At 38.8% G+C, this 10917-nt stretch overlaps 1 protein-coding gene across 1 annotated transcript in view; it reads right to left on the reverse strand.

The window, feature by feature from the left end:
- LOC132544446 (uncharacterized) overlaps nucleotides 1-9822 on the reverse strand; it is a 250740-nt gene extending 240918 nt beyond the window's left edge. Inside the window, exon 1 of the mRNA XM_060208080.1 lies at nucleotides 9586-9822. The gene's annotated coding sequence lies outside the window, so the exon portion shown is untranslated. The remainder of the gene's footprint in view (nucleotides 1-9585) is intronic.
- Between the last annotated feature and the right edge of the window lie 1095 nt (nucleotides 9823-10917).

The raw sequence follows: 10917 nt of genomic DNA on the forward strand, positions 1-10917 counted from the left end.
AGAAGAACGAAAACAACCCTAACTTGTACGGACGAACAGACGAACGAATATTAACCCTAACCTGTACGAACGAACAGAGGAACGAATATTAACCCTAACCTGTACGGCCGAACAGAGGAACGAACGAATACAACCCTAACTTGTACGGACGAACAGACGAACGAATATTAACCCTAACCTGTACGAACGAACAGAGGAACGAATACTAACCCTAACCTGTACGGCCGAACAGAGGAACGAACGAATACAACCCTAACTTGTACGAACGAACAGATGAACGAATATTAACCCTAACCTGTACGGACGAACAGAGGAACGAATACTAAACCTAACCTGTACGGACGACAGACGAACGAACGAATACAACCCTAACTTGTACGGACGAACAGACGAACGAATATTAACCCTAACCTGTAAGGACGAACAGAGGAACGAACGAATACAACCCTAACCTGTACGAACGAACAGAGGAACGAATACTAACCCTAACCTGAACGGCCGAACAGAGGAACGAACGAATACAACCCTAACTTGTACGGACGAACAGACGAACGAATATTAACCCTAACCTGTACGAACGAACAGAGGAACGAATACTAACCCTAACCTGTACAGCCGAACAGAGGAACGAACGAATACAACCCTAACTTGTACGAACGAACAGATGAACGAATATTAACCCTTACCTGTACGGACGAACAGAGGAACGAATACTAAACCTAACCTGTACGGACGACAGACGAACGAACGTATACAACCCTAACTTGTACGGACGAACAGACGAACGAATAGTAACCCTAACCTGTACGGACGAACAGAGGAACTAATACTAACCCTAACCTGTACGGACGAACAGAGGAACGAATACTAACCCTAACCTGTACGGACGAACAGAGGAACGAATACTAAACCTAACCTGTACGGACGACAGACGAACGAACGAATACAACCCTAACTTGTACGGACGAACAGACGAACGAATAGTAACCCTAACCTGTACGGACGAACAGAGGAACTAATACTAACCCTAACCTGTACGGACGAACAAACCTCATTAAGATGGTCGGGTTTTCTTTTTTTCAGGGGAGGGGAGTGTCTTATCAGGTTTTCAACTTTATAATCTGATGTGATAGAATATTTGTGTGGTTTTATTTCCGAATCCAGTATCTTTATCGTTAGAATTTTACGATACAAGAGGATTACGTCACCGTATAAATTATTGGCATATATGTTTATTTATTGATTTTATCTTGACTTCATCTCTTTATAATTTTTAATAGTTGACAAATTTATTTCTTGTGTGTTGACTTTATCTATCTATAATTGTTAATAATTGACTTATTTATTTATTGCAGTATGATTATATCTCAGAGAAGTTTTCACCTAATCGTATCTAGTTAATAGGTTTACATTTCACTGTTAGTGTCAGGTACAGATGAATCGAACAATGAGGAACGGAACAATGACAGATTTATTGTTAACACCAATTTGTTTCTCTGTTCGGTTATTTACTCAGCATTTCCTTTAAAATACATATGGATACATAATGAAATGAAAAATATATGGCACAGTATGGCACAAGGTTAATGTTTTGTGTTTGAGTAAGGTTGTTCAGTTTAACATGTTCAAAGATGTGATATCAGAGTCGGCAGGCACGGGATTTTATAACCGTTTCGATGCATACCCTAGACGAACATCCCTGCACGTAACAACACGAGCACATCCTTTTTAAACCAAACACGCCTGCACGAGACAACACGAGAACATCCTTTGTACACCAAGCACGCCTGCACGAGACAACACGAGAACATCATTTTAAGTTTTGTAATATTGGATATGTTGTACTTGTTTGAAACATTTTGTATGTAGAAATGACTAATTAAAAAAAATATGAAGTAAACTTATGAAAACAAATCCGACAGCTACATATAAATGAAATATCCGTATTAACAAATACCGTAGTCGGATCAGAACGAGACTGGAGATATAAAAATCGAGATAAAATTAAAGCTTTGAAAACAAACTTCTAATCCGAAAACGTACAGACGTCGGAACTAAGACAAAAGGTGACAATATTGGAGCCAAGGCGAAATGTGAAAATACTAGCGCCAAGGCATAACATTGAAATATTGGAACCAAGGCAAAAGTGAAAATGAAGAGAAAATACGGAGAAGTCCAAGGACATGCTAAAAATTGGAACCATGAAGATTTAGAAAGTAAAGAAGAAAATATAGCCCTTAACAGAAGGTACAAGAAATCGCAAGCTTTTTATTACACAAACAATTAACAATTCCCCAGCATAAAGTTGTTCTTCCAGAACTCGTCAGTATGTTGTGCCTTAATTTTAACGTCAAGAAAGCGTCTGAAACAAATTCAAAAGTGACCAAAAGAAGTTTGAAATCTAGACGGGGGAGGCGCTGTAGTCCCAATGGTCAAATAATTTTCAAAATTTCCATATGTGTGATAATTTTAGAAAACGTGAATATTTTGGTTTTGAACTTTGCATGGTCACGTTGAAACTATTGGAACTCGGTTGCTCTTTTGATAACATTTCTTTACCAGGATGTAGAGTGTTTAGTGGGGTTTGTTGATAAGTTTCCTGCAGGTGGTTTTAGGACGAGGTCCGACAGGCAGACGTAATGCATTGTTTTCCCTACCAGCTCTACAGGATGGCTGCAAATGGAGGGCTGTCGAAAGCACCAGGGGATATTGGGGTAATATATCTTCCCACAAGACACAAGTGGAAACCGTCACAGACTCACCGTTGGTATTTCACATGTATTTGTACTCCAGTCAACCCACAGCTGACTAATGTATCATACAAGACAACAGCACTAAACAGCCACCAACGCTAGTCTGGAGGTGATCACTGTGCAATGTTAGCAACAAGAAAAATAAAGCATGGGAATTTCAAAGTTCAAAAAATGTAATTTGGCACTTTTTGTTTAAATCGTATCCGAAAAAAGTTCATCATTAAAAATGCAAGCTTTGTTAACGTCGAATTCTCCGAGTATTCGAGTTAAAGGAGTTTCAACCCGGTGTACGTTTAATTTTTGCCATTTAAAGGGACCACTCTCGGTAACAGTATCTTATATACGTCCGTTTACGTTTCTAAGTTTTCCCGATTTTTCGCAGTCGATACCAAATGACCAGTTTGACCACTACATTGGTTTGAGAAACCACTATATAATTCAGCAATGATAACGTCACCGGATCGTTTTAAAAGTGTGGCAATTCATTTTGTAAACACGAACATATGATGGTGGTCAAAAATGACAGCGACGGGGAAGACACAATAAGTAAAATCCCGTTTTCAGCATTAGTTTTAATATGGATGTGGAGATGTTAATCAATAACTCCAATTCAATTCAGAATGACGAATTACGTGACATTAATTGCCACCATTGTTTTAACCGATTCAGGCGGTAGCCATTTTGTTTACTAGTGACTGTGTTTGTGCGCATGCGTATCGTATATGACGCAAAGTTTACATATCCAGATCAACAGGTAAGGATTTCTTTTCTGTAAATATCAATAAGCCTATTTATGTGTATATTTCAGTGAAACCCAAATGTCATTGTTCATGCAATAATGAAAAAAATAAGTAAAAATATGTTTTATTGTGATGTCGCTTACCGACAAAATAAACAGATGTTTTCTCTCTATAGGGTTCATATTCCTTGATCCTCTGTCCGATTCATCGACAATGAGAGAAATTCAGTCTGAAACGTTTTACTTGCAATTATCTTAATTGTATGGTTTGCTCTCTTCATTCCCCAGTTTCCTTCCTTAACAATACTACTGGCTATAACTGTCTCGACATACTACCAATACAAGATAGCCCTGCCTGATATCTGAGCTCACAGAGATACACAGCAGATGCAATACATTTAAGACCACAAAGTTTCACAACAAAAACTGTTGATGTAGATTTTGGATGACGCGTTAAAACACTTGTGTTCCACACCTCAGTTTTCAATGAGGTTTAAAGTTTTGTGGTGGGGCAGAGAAAATTTCCACTCGTAGAATCGTTATCGATAGCCCTCTCTGAAAGAACACAGCTGAGATGTTCCGAACGTGAAGTCCTTGACCTTAAACTGTCGACAGGGGGCGCGACCAACCTCTTCTGAAGGGTAACTGTACTGACGGTCGACTAAGTGCCTTAATATGTGAGGAAATCGTCAGATTACAAGTTTAACGCCCAAGATACTTGAAAATGTCTCATCTAGGTTTTAGTGATGCTCGCATAGACAATCCACTACTGTGTATCAGCACAGCCATATCGTGGAGATCGCCCGACCATACACAACACCACTGGGAAACATAGGCACAGCTTCGCTCGAAGTTCGTGTTTTTGTTTATTTCTCAAGTTTGTATCTCTCAAATCCAGTCTATCACGAGTTTATAAATATTTTATCTGTATCTATGTATACGTCAGATTTTCTTCAACAGATAACATCATTGGAATTATTTTTGGATAGCACTAGTACCACGGACTTAAATAAAGTTCCGTGCTAGTACTGATAGCATGCGGTGGTGTGGGATTCGTTAGTGTAGATCTGGGAATATTATATCTAACGAGTTAATGAATCTACAAAAATATTCATATTTTCTAATGGAGTTTCGTTAATGATAAAGATACACCGTGGTAAACACTCTGGCACTCGAGAGTTAGTTACAGTCTAGATCCAATATCATTTGATATATAACTATGAAATGTGGAGGTGAGGAATGGTTGGGGGTGACGGTGTGGGTGTATGGGGCTAGGGATGGTTCTGGGTGACGGTGTGGGTGTATGGGGTAAGGATGATTGAGGATGACGGGGTAAGTGAAGGTGTGAGGGATGGTTGGGGATGACGGGTTGGGTGTAGGGGTTGTGAATGGTTGGGGATGACGGGGTGAGTGTAGGGGTTAGGGATGATTCGGGGTGGCGGTGTGGGTGTATGGGGTAAGGATGGTTGTGGATGACGGGGTGAGTGTAGGTGTGAGGGATGGTTCGGGATGACGGGGTGAGTGTAGGGACTAGGGATGGTTCGGGGTGACGGGGTGGGTGTAGGGGTTATGAATGGATGGGGATGACGGGGTCGGTAGGTGTGAGGGATGGTTCGTAATGACGGGGTGAGTGTAGGGGCTAGGGATGGTTCGGTGTGACGGTGTGGGTGTATGGGGTAAGGATGGTTGGGGATGACGGGGTGAGTGTAGGTGTGAGGGATGGTTCGGGATGACGGGGTGAGTGTAGGGACTAGGGATGGTTCGGGATGACTGGGTGGGTGTATGGGGGCAAGAAGATGGTTGGCAGTCATGGGACTGTTGTAGGTGTGAGGTGATTCTTGGGGCGATAGGGTAATTGTGGGGTGAAGAGGTTGTTGGAGGTAAAAGGGTGGTTGTGAGGGTGAAGAAGTTGTTGGAAGTAAAAGGGTGATTGTGATGGTGAAATCAAATGAAATAATCATTTCATTTCACAAAGATTATGTTGAAAAAGAAATCGACGGGAATTTTACAATAAGCTGTTAAACATTCGCAGTTTGATTTGTAACTAAGTATAGCTTGTCTCCAATCCCCTATTTATCATAATAGAGGAAGATATGTTTTTTTCTATCAAATCCTCGAACATCAATAAGGACCATTTTTTTGACGAGTCAAATTACTTTCCTATCTATTGATATTCCAGATAGCTTATCTAAATGGTGATTTTCGTCAACATTTATGGAGGTTATGGACATTGCAAAAAATAAACACAATGATGCGTTAATTTCAATCCCTCACCCTAACACCTATATACACCTTCGGTAGAAAATTCCTACTTAAGCCTTCAGCTACACTTCAAAATCTGAACTCATTTTTGCAAGCAATATTCTTGACAAGAGGAATGTGAAAATTAAGTTTTTTGACAAAAGTCGTTAATAAAATAAAAGAAAGTGTCCTAAATGGAAAAACATGATATCAAGAAGCCTTTAAATATATGTAGTAAGCGTGTAGACATTAGTATCTCAGAGTTCAACATTGTGGTAAAATTAATTCTTTGTCTGACGTAATAATCACTTGCTAAGTGACGAACGGGCTACAAACATGGAGGTATTTCAGTTAACAATTAGCAGATTCCGACAGTTATAATAAATGAGTTGGTGAACTATTTTCGTATGACAGGTATGTACAGGTGAACTTAACCAGAGGTTACGTGCCCCACTGTATCACTGTCCGGTTCGTCCTGTCAGGATCCATACAGGTACAGTGCATTACCCCCTCCTATCAATCTTAACAGCAGCTGTCGAATATGCAGGGGACTTATCACAGGTATATGATAACTTGTTACAGCCTGGGTGATCACGGACCTTTAAAATTCTATGTTTATCACAGGGATATGATAACTTGTTACAGTCTGGGTGATCATGGACCTTTAAAATGCCATGTTTATCACAGGGATATGATAACTTGTTACAGCCTGGGTGATCATGGACCTTTAAAATGCCATGTTTATCACAGGGATACGATAACTGGTTACAGTCTGGGTGATCACGGGCCTTTAAAATTCAATTGAGAATTAGTTACAGTCTAAGTGCGTTTGGACACGTCGATTTGTTAAACAGGGACCCTATGGTTAGTTACAGCCTATGTGAGTTTGGACACGTCGATTTGTAACACAGGCACCCTATGGTTAGTTACAGTCTAGGTGAATTTGGACCCGTCCATTTGTTACACAAGGACCGTATGATTAGTTACTGTCTAGGGAAGTTTGGACCCGTCGAGCTGTAACACAGGGACCCTATGGTTAGTTACAGCCTATGTGAGTTTGGACACGTCGATTTGTAACACAGGCACCCTATGGTTAGTTACAGTCTAGGTGAATTTGGACCCGTCCATTTGTTACACAGGGACCGTATGATTAGTTACTGTCTAGGGGAGTTCGGACCCGTCGAGCTGTAACACAGGGACCCTATGGTTAGTTACAGCCTATGTGAGTTTGGACACGTCGATTTGTAACACAGGGACCCTATGGTTAGTTACAGTCTAGGTGAATTTGGACCCGTCCATTTGTTACACAGGGACCGTATGATTAGTTACTGTCTAGGGGAGTTCGGACCCGTCGAGCTGTAACACAGGGACCCTATGGTTAGTTACAGCCTATGTGAGTTTGGACACGTCGATTTGTAACACAGGGACCCTATGGTTAGTTACAGTCTAGGTGAATTTGGACCCGTCCATTTGTTACACAGGGACCGTATGATTAGTTACTGTCTAGGGGAGTTCGGACCCGTCGAGCTGTAACACAGGGACCCTATGGTTAGTTACAGCCTATGTGAGTTTGGACACGTCGATTTGTAACACAGGGACCCTATGGTTAGTTACAGTCTAGGTGAGTTTGGACCCGTCGAGCTGTAACACAGGGACCCTATGGTTAGTTACAGCCTATGTGAGTTTGGACACGTCGATTTGTAACACAGGGACCCTATAGTTAGTTACAGTCTAGGTGAGTTTGGACCCGTCGAGCTGTAACACAGGGACCCTATGGTTAGTTACAGCCTTAGTTACATATCCCGATCTCGTTTTTGTCATGTCTACAGCCAGCAGAGATATAAATAAAACATATCAGAACTCAAAACACGTGTATCACAAGTAAATATATTGTTCTGTTTTTTTCCAGAAAATCCTTCACTAAGTAACTTTCTCTAAAACATTTCAGTTTCTGAATTCTGATTTGTCCGTAAACCGTAAGCAGTCAGTCCATTTGGAGTTCAACGTCTGTACAGAAAAAACTTTAGTCTATCAATCCAAACATTGGAAAAATATTCATGCATACTGCGAAAAATATTCATACATACTGCGAAAAATATTCATACATACTGCGAAAAATATTCATACATACTGCGAAAAATATTCATGCATACTGCTAAAAATATTCATACATACTGCGAAAAATATTCATACATACTGCGAAAAATATTCATACATACTGCGAAAAATATTCATACATACTGCGAAAAATATTCATGCATACTGCGAAAAATATTCATACATACTGCGAAAAATATTCATATCTACTATACATACGATATCATATCGAATGTTTCAATATGTCGATGATTGCACTTTGGTACTCAAATTTAGATTTAACGTGTGTTCTCGCATTCGAAATAAATCGGATATAGATTATCATGGTAAGTGGTTTACATGAAAAAGTGGTTGGTTAGTGCTGTAAATACATTTACATGTTTGCTGCAATCCCCTGACAGAAAATCGTTTGAGCATATAAGCAATTGAACAGTTTCATTTTGGCTTTCTATTCAAGTGTATTCACAGAGTCATAACTGTAACAAACCCCGGTCAGTGCCCATAAATACTATCATCTATTTGTTATATAAATATCCTTTACATTTGATCTTCCTAAGCAGTTCTCTATTCCTCCGTTTCCCTTTGGGAAGGGGACATGTTCTTTCCTGTCATTGTCTTTCTTTACTGATCGCCGACCTGCCGAGATCCGGAAAACCTCGAGACATGTACAGCATCACCTAGTCTACTGTAACATCCGTGATAAGGAGAGTACAGTTGCTGATACAGCGTTATTAGTATTACACCTCTATTGGTCGCTGTGGCGACCCTTTACAAGAATGGCGGTGGACGTTAGACAGCCAATAGCCAATTCCTCAATAGATCGACAAATGCATATTCACAACCGTTAGCTTAGTAAGGTGTCAATGAAGGATGAAAACTTCAAAACAAAATCAGTTAAAGGTTACTAGGACTGTCGGACATTAATGCTTTGTTACAGCCATCGGACAGAAGACAGACGTCCAGGTTTTGATTGCAGACCATTCCAAAGTACACGCGGATAAAATAAATGTTTTCTTTAGCAATAGCGTTCTGTTTATTAGATGTTTATAATAGACAAGTAGACAGACATACATAATGTATTTTAAGATGTATTACTATCCCAATAATACTGTAACTTTATCAAGAATAAAGAAGCTTTAGAAACAATGTTTAAATTCTGCAAACGGACGGTTGGATATATATGTGTGTGCATATAGATAAATACAGACGGCTCGCGTTGAATATGGCGCAAAATGATCATAACACTCATTGTGTTAGGAATGGACGACGCGACGGAACAAATTTTACAATGTTTGCATAAAAAATGGACGATATGACAGACTGAAATATTACAATTATAGAATGAAGGAATGGACGATACGACAGAATAGAACTTTACAATCATCGCATTAAGAGTGTACAATACGACAGACAGATATAGCTGAACGTTGCTTCGACATAAACTGTCTAACTTGTGTAGTTACTACAGAAACAGGGCGTTTATCTCAATATTGGTTAGAATTTGTGAACACGACAAATAACACTAAAAATACAACACAACTAAAATATACTATTGTTTTAATATTACAGGTCATAGCACCTAGTACTTTTCCATTGTAAAAGGTTTATTCGTTTTTCGCATGTCACTTACGATAATGACAACCCGTCCACTCACTATATTTAATATTTCGTTCAAATTTGTTATCCAAGTCACGCATATTAGAGTAAATAACATTAACATACTATTGAATATTAATAAACTAACACTTTACTTACCGTACAAGTTTTTCAGAATTTCGCCTTTTCCTCTGAATATCTTAATTAAATCCTGCTCATAATTCCAATCACGTAACTTCAGGAAATCACAGAAATTCGTGATATCAAAAAGTGCTGAATTGAACAAGATCTACTGCATTATGAATTTTCACAAAATGATCCAAATTATTTTCCAAACAAAAAATGAAATGATTAAGTCACACTGCACTTGTTTGAATTTTAATCCGTTGTGCCTGTGACGATACTTAACGATAGGGTTTTCTATGAAGCCCTTATGTCGTTGTGTATGCGGCGCTTCACAGAGCCCGTGTGCTAAGTTGGTGTACAGCAGCCAGTTATTACAGCACATTGGATGAGGGAATTTCACTCACTCAAGGTAAAACACTCATTCTCCGTAAACTAATTTAGTTCAGGAATTCTAGGTATCGGGCTTAAAATCCGGATTTCCTTCCCGGCATAAATAAATACATCTCATCTGTAATACCCGGTGATTCTACAAACCCTTGATACATTGAATGAATTAATTTTGTGTAACGGATTCTCTAAAAAATTACTACATTACTGTGCAAGTTAAAAAAATTAATTCTGACTAACAAAATCGTTTTTAAGTTATATCTTGATAAAAAAAAATAGCAAAGATATTTTGTTATAGGTAGGAAATCAGACGTTTGTATCATTATAAACATATATATAATTATTGAAAAAGAAAAATTCGCCTTATCTGGGCGATGTGGACAGCATGAGAATTTCGACCAAAAATCTGTGGACAACAAGGAGAATAAGATGAGGTGTTCCAGGACGGATTAAATTTGTTATCAATATCTAGAATATGTAAATTAGTGTCATGTTTAATCACCGTTAAAACAGAGACAAAAACAAACAATCGTTAAAACAAAATCGTTAAAACAGAGGAAAACCAACATGACAACAAAGACATCGTTAAAATGAGGAAAAACAACACGACAACAAAGACATCGTTACAACAGAGGAAAACCAACACGACAACAAAGACATCGTTAAAACAGAGGAAAAACAACACGACAACAAAGACATCGTTAAAACAGAGGAAAAACAACACGACATCAAACATATCGTTAAAACAGAGGAAACACACCAGGACATCAAAGACATCGTTAAAACAGGAAAACCAACACGACATCAAAGACATCGTTAAAACTCAGGAAAAATAAGATGACAACAAAGACATCGTTAAAACAGAGGAAAAACAACACGACATCAAAGACATCGTTAAAACAGAGGAAAACCAACATGAAAACAAAGACATCGTTAAAATGAGGAAAAATAACACGACAACAAAGACATCGTTAAAAC

The sequence above is a fragment of the Ylistrum balloti genome, unplaced genomic scaffold, assembly GCF_031769215.1.
Source record: "Ylistrum balloti isolate Yb309-2 unplaced genomic scaffold, AGI_CSIRO_Ybal_v1 Utg369560, whole genome shotgun sequence".
Lineage (NCBI taxonomy): Eukaryota > Metazoa > Mollusca > Bivalvia > Pectinida > Pectinidae > Ylistrum > Ylistrum balloti.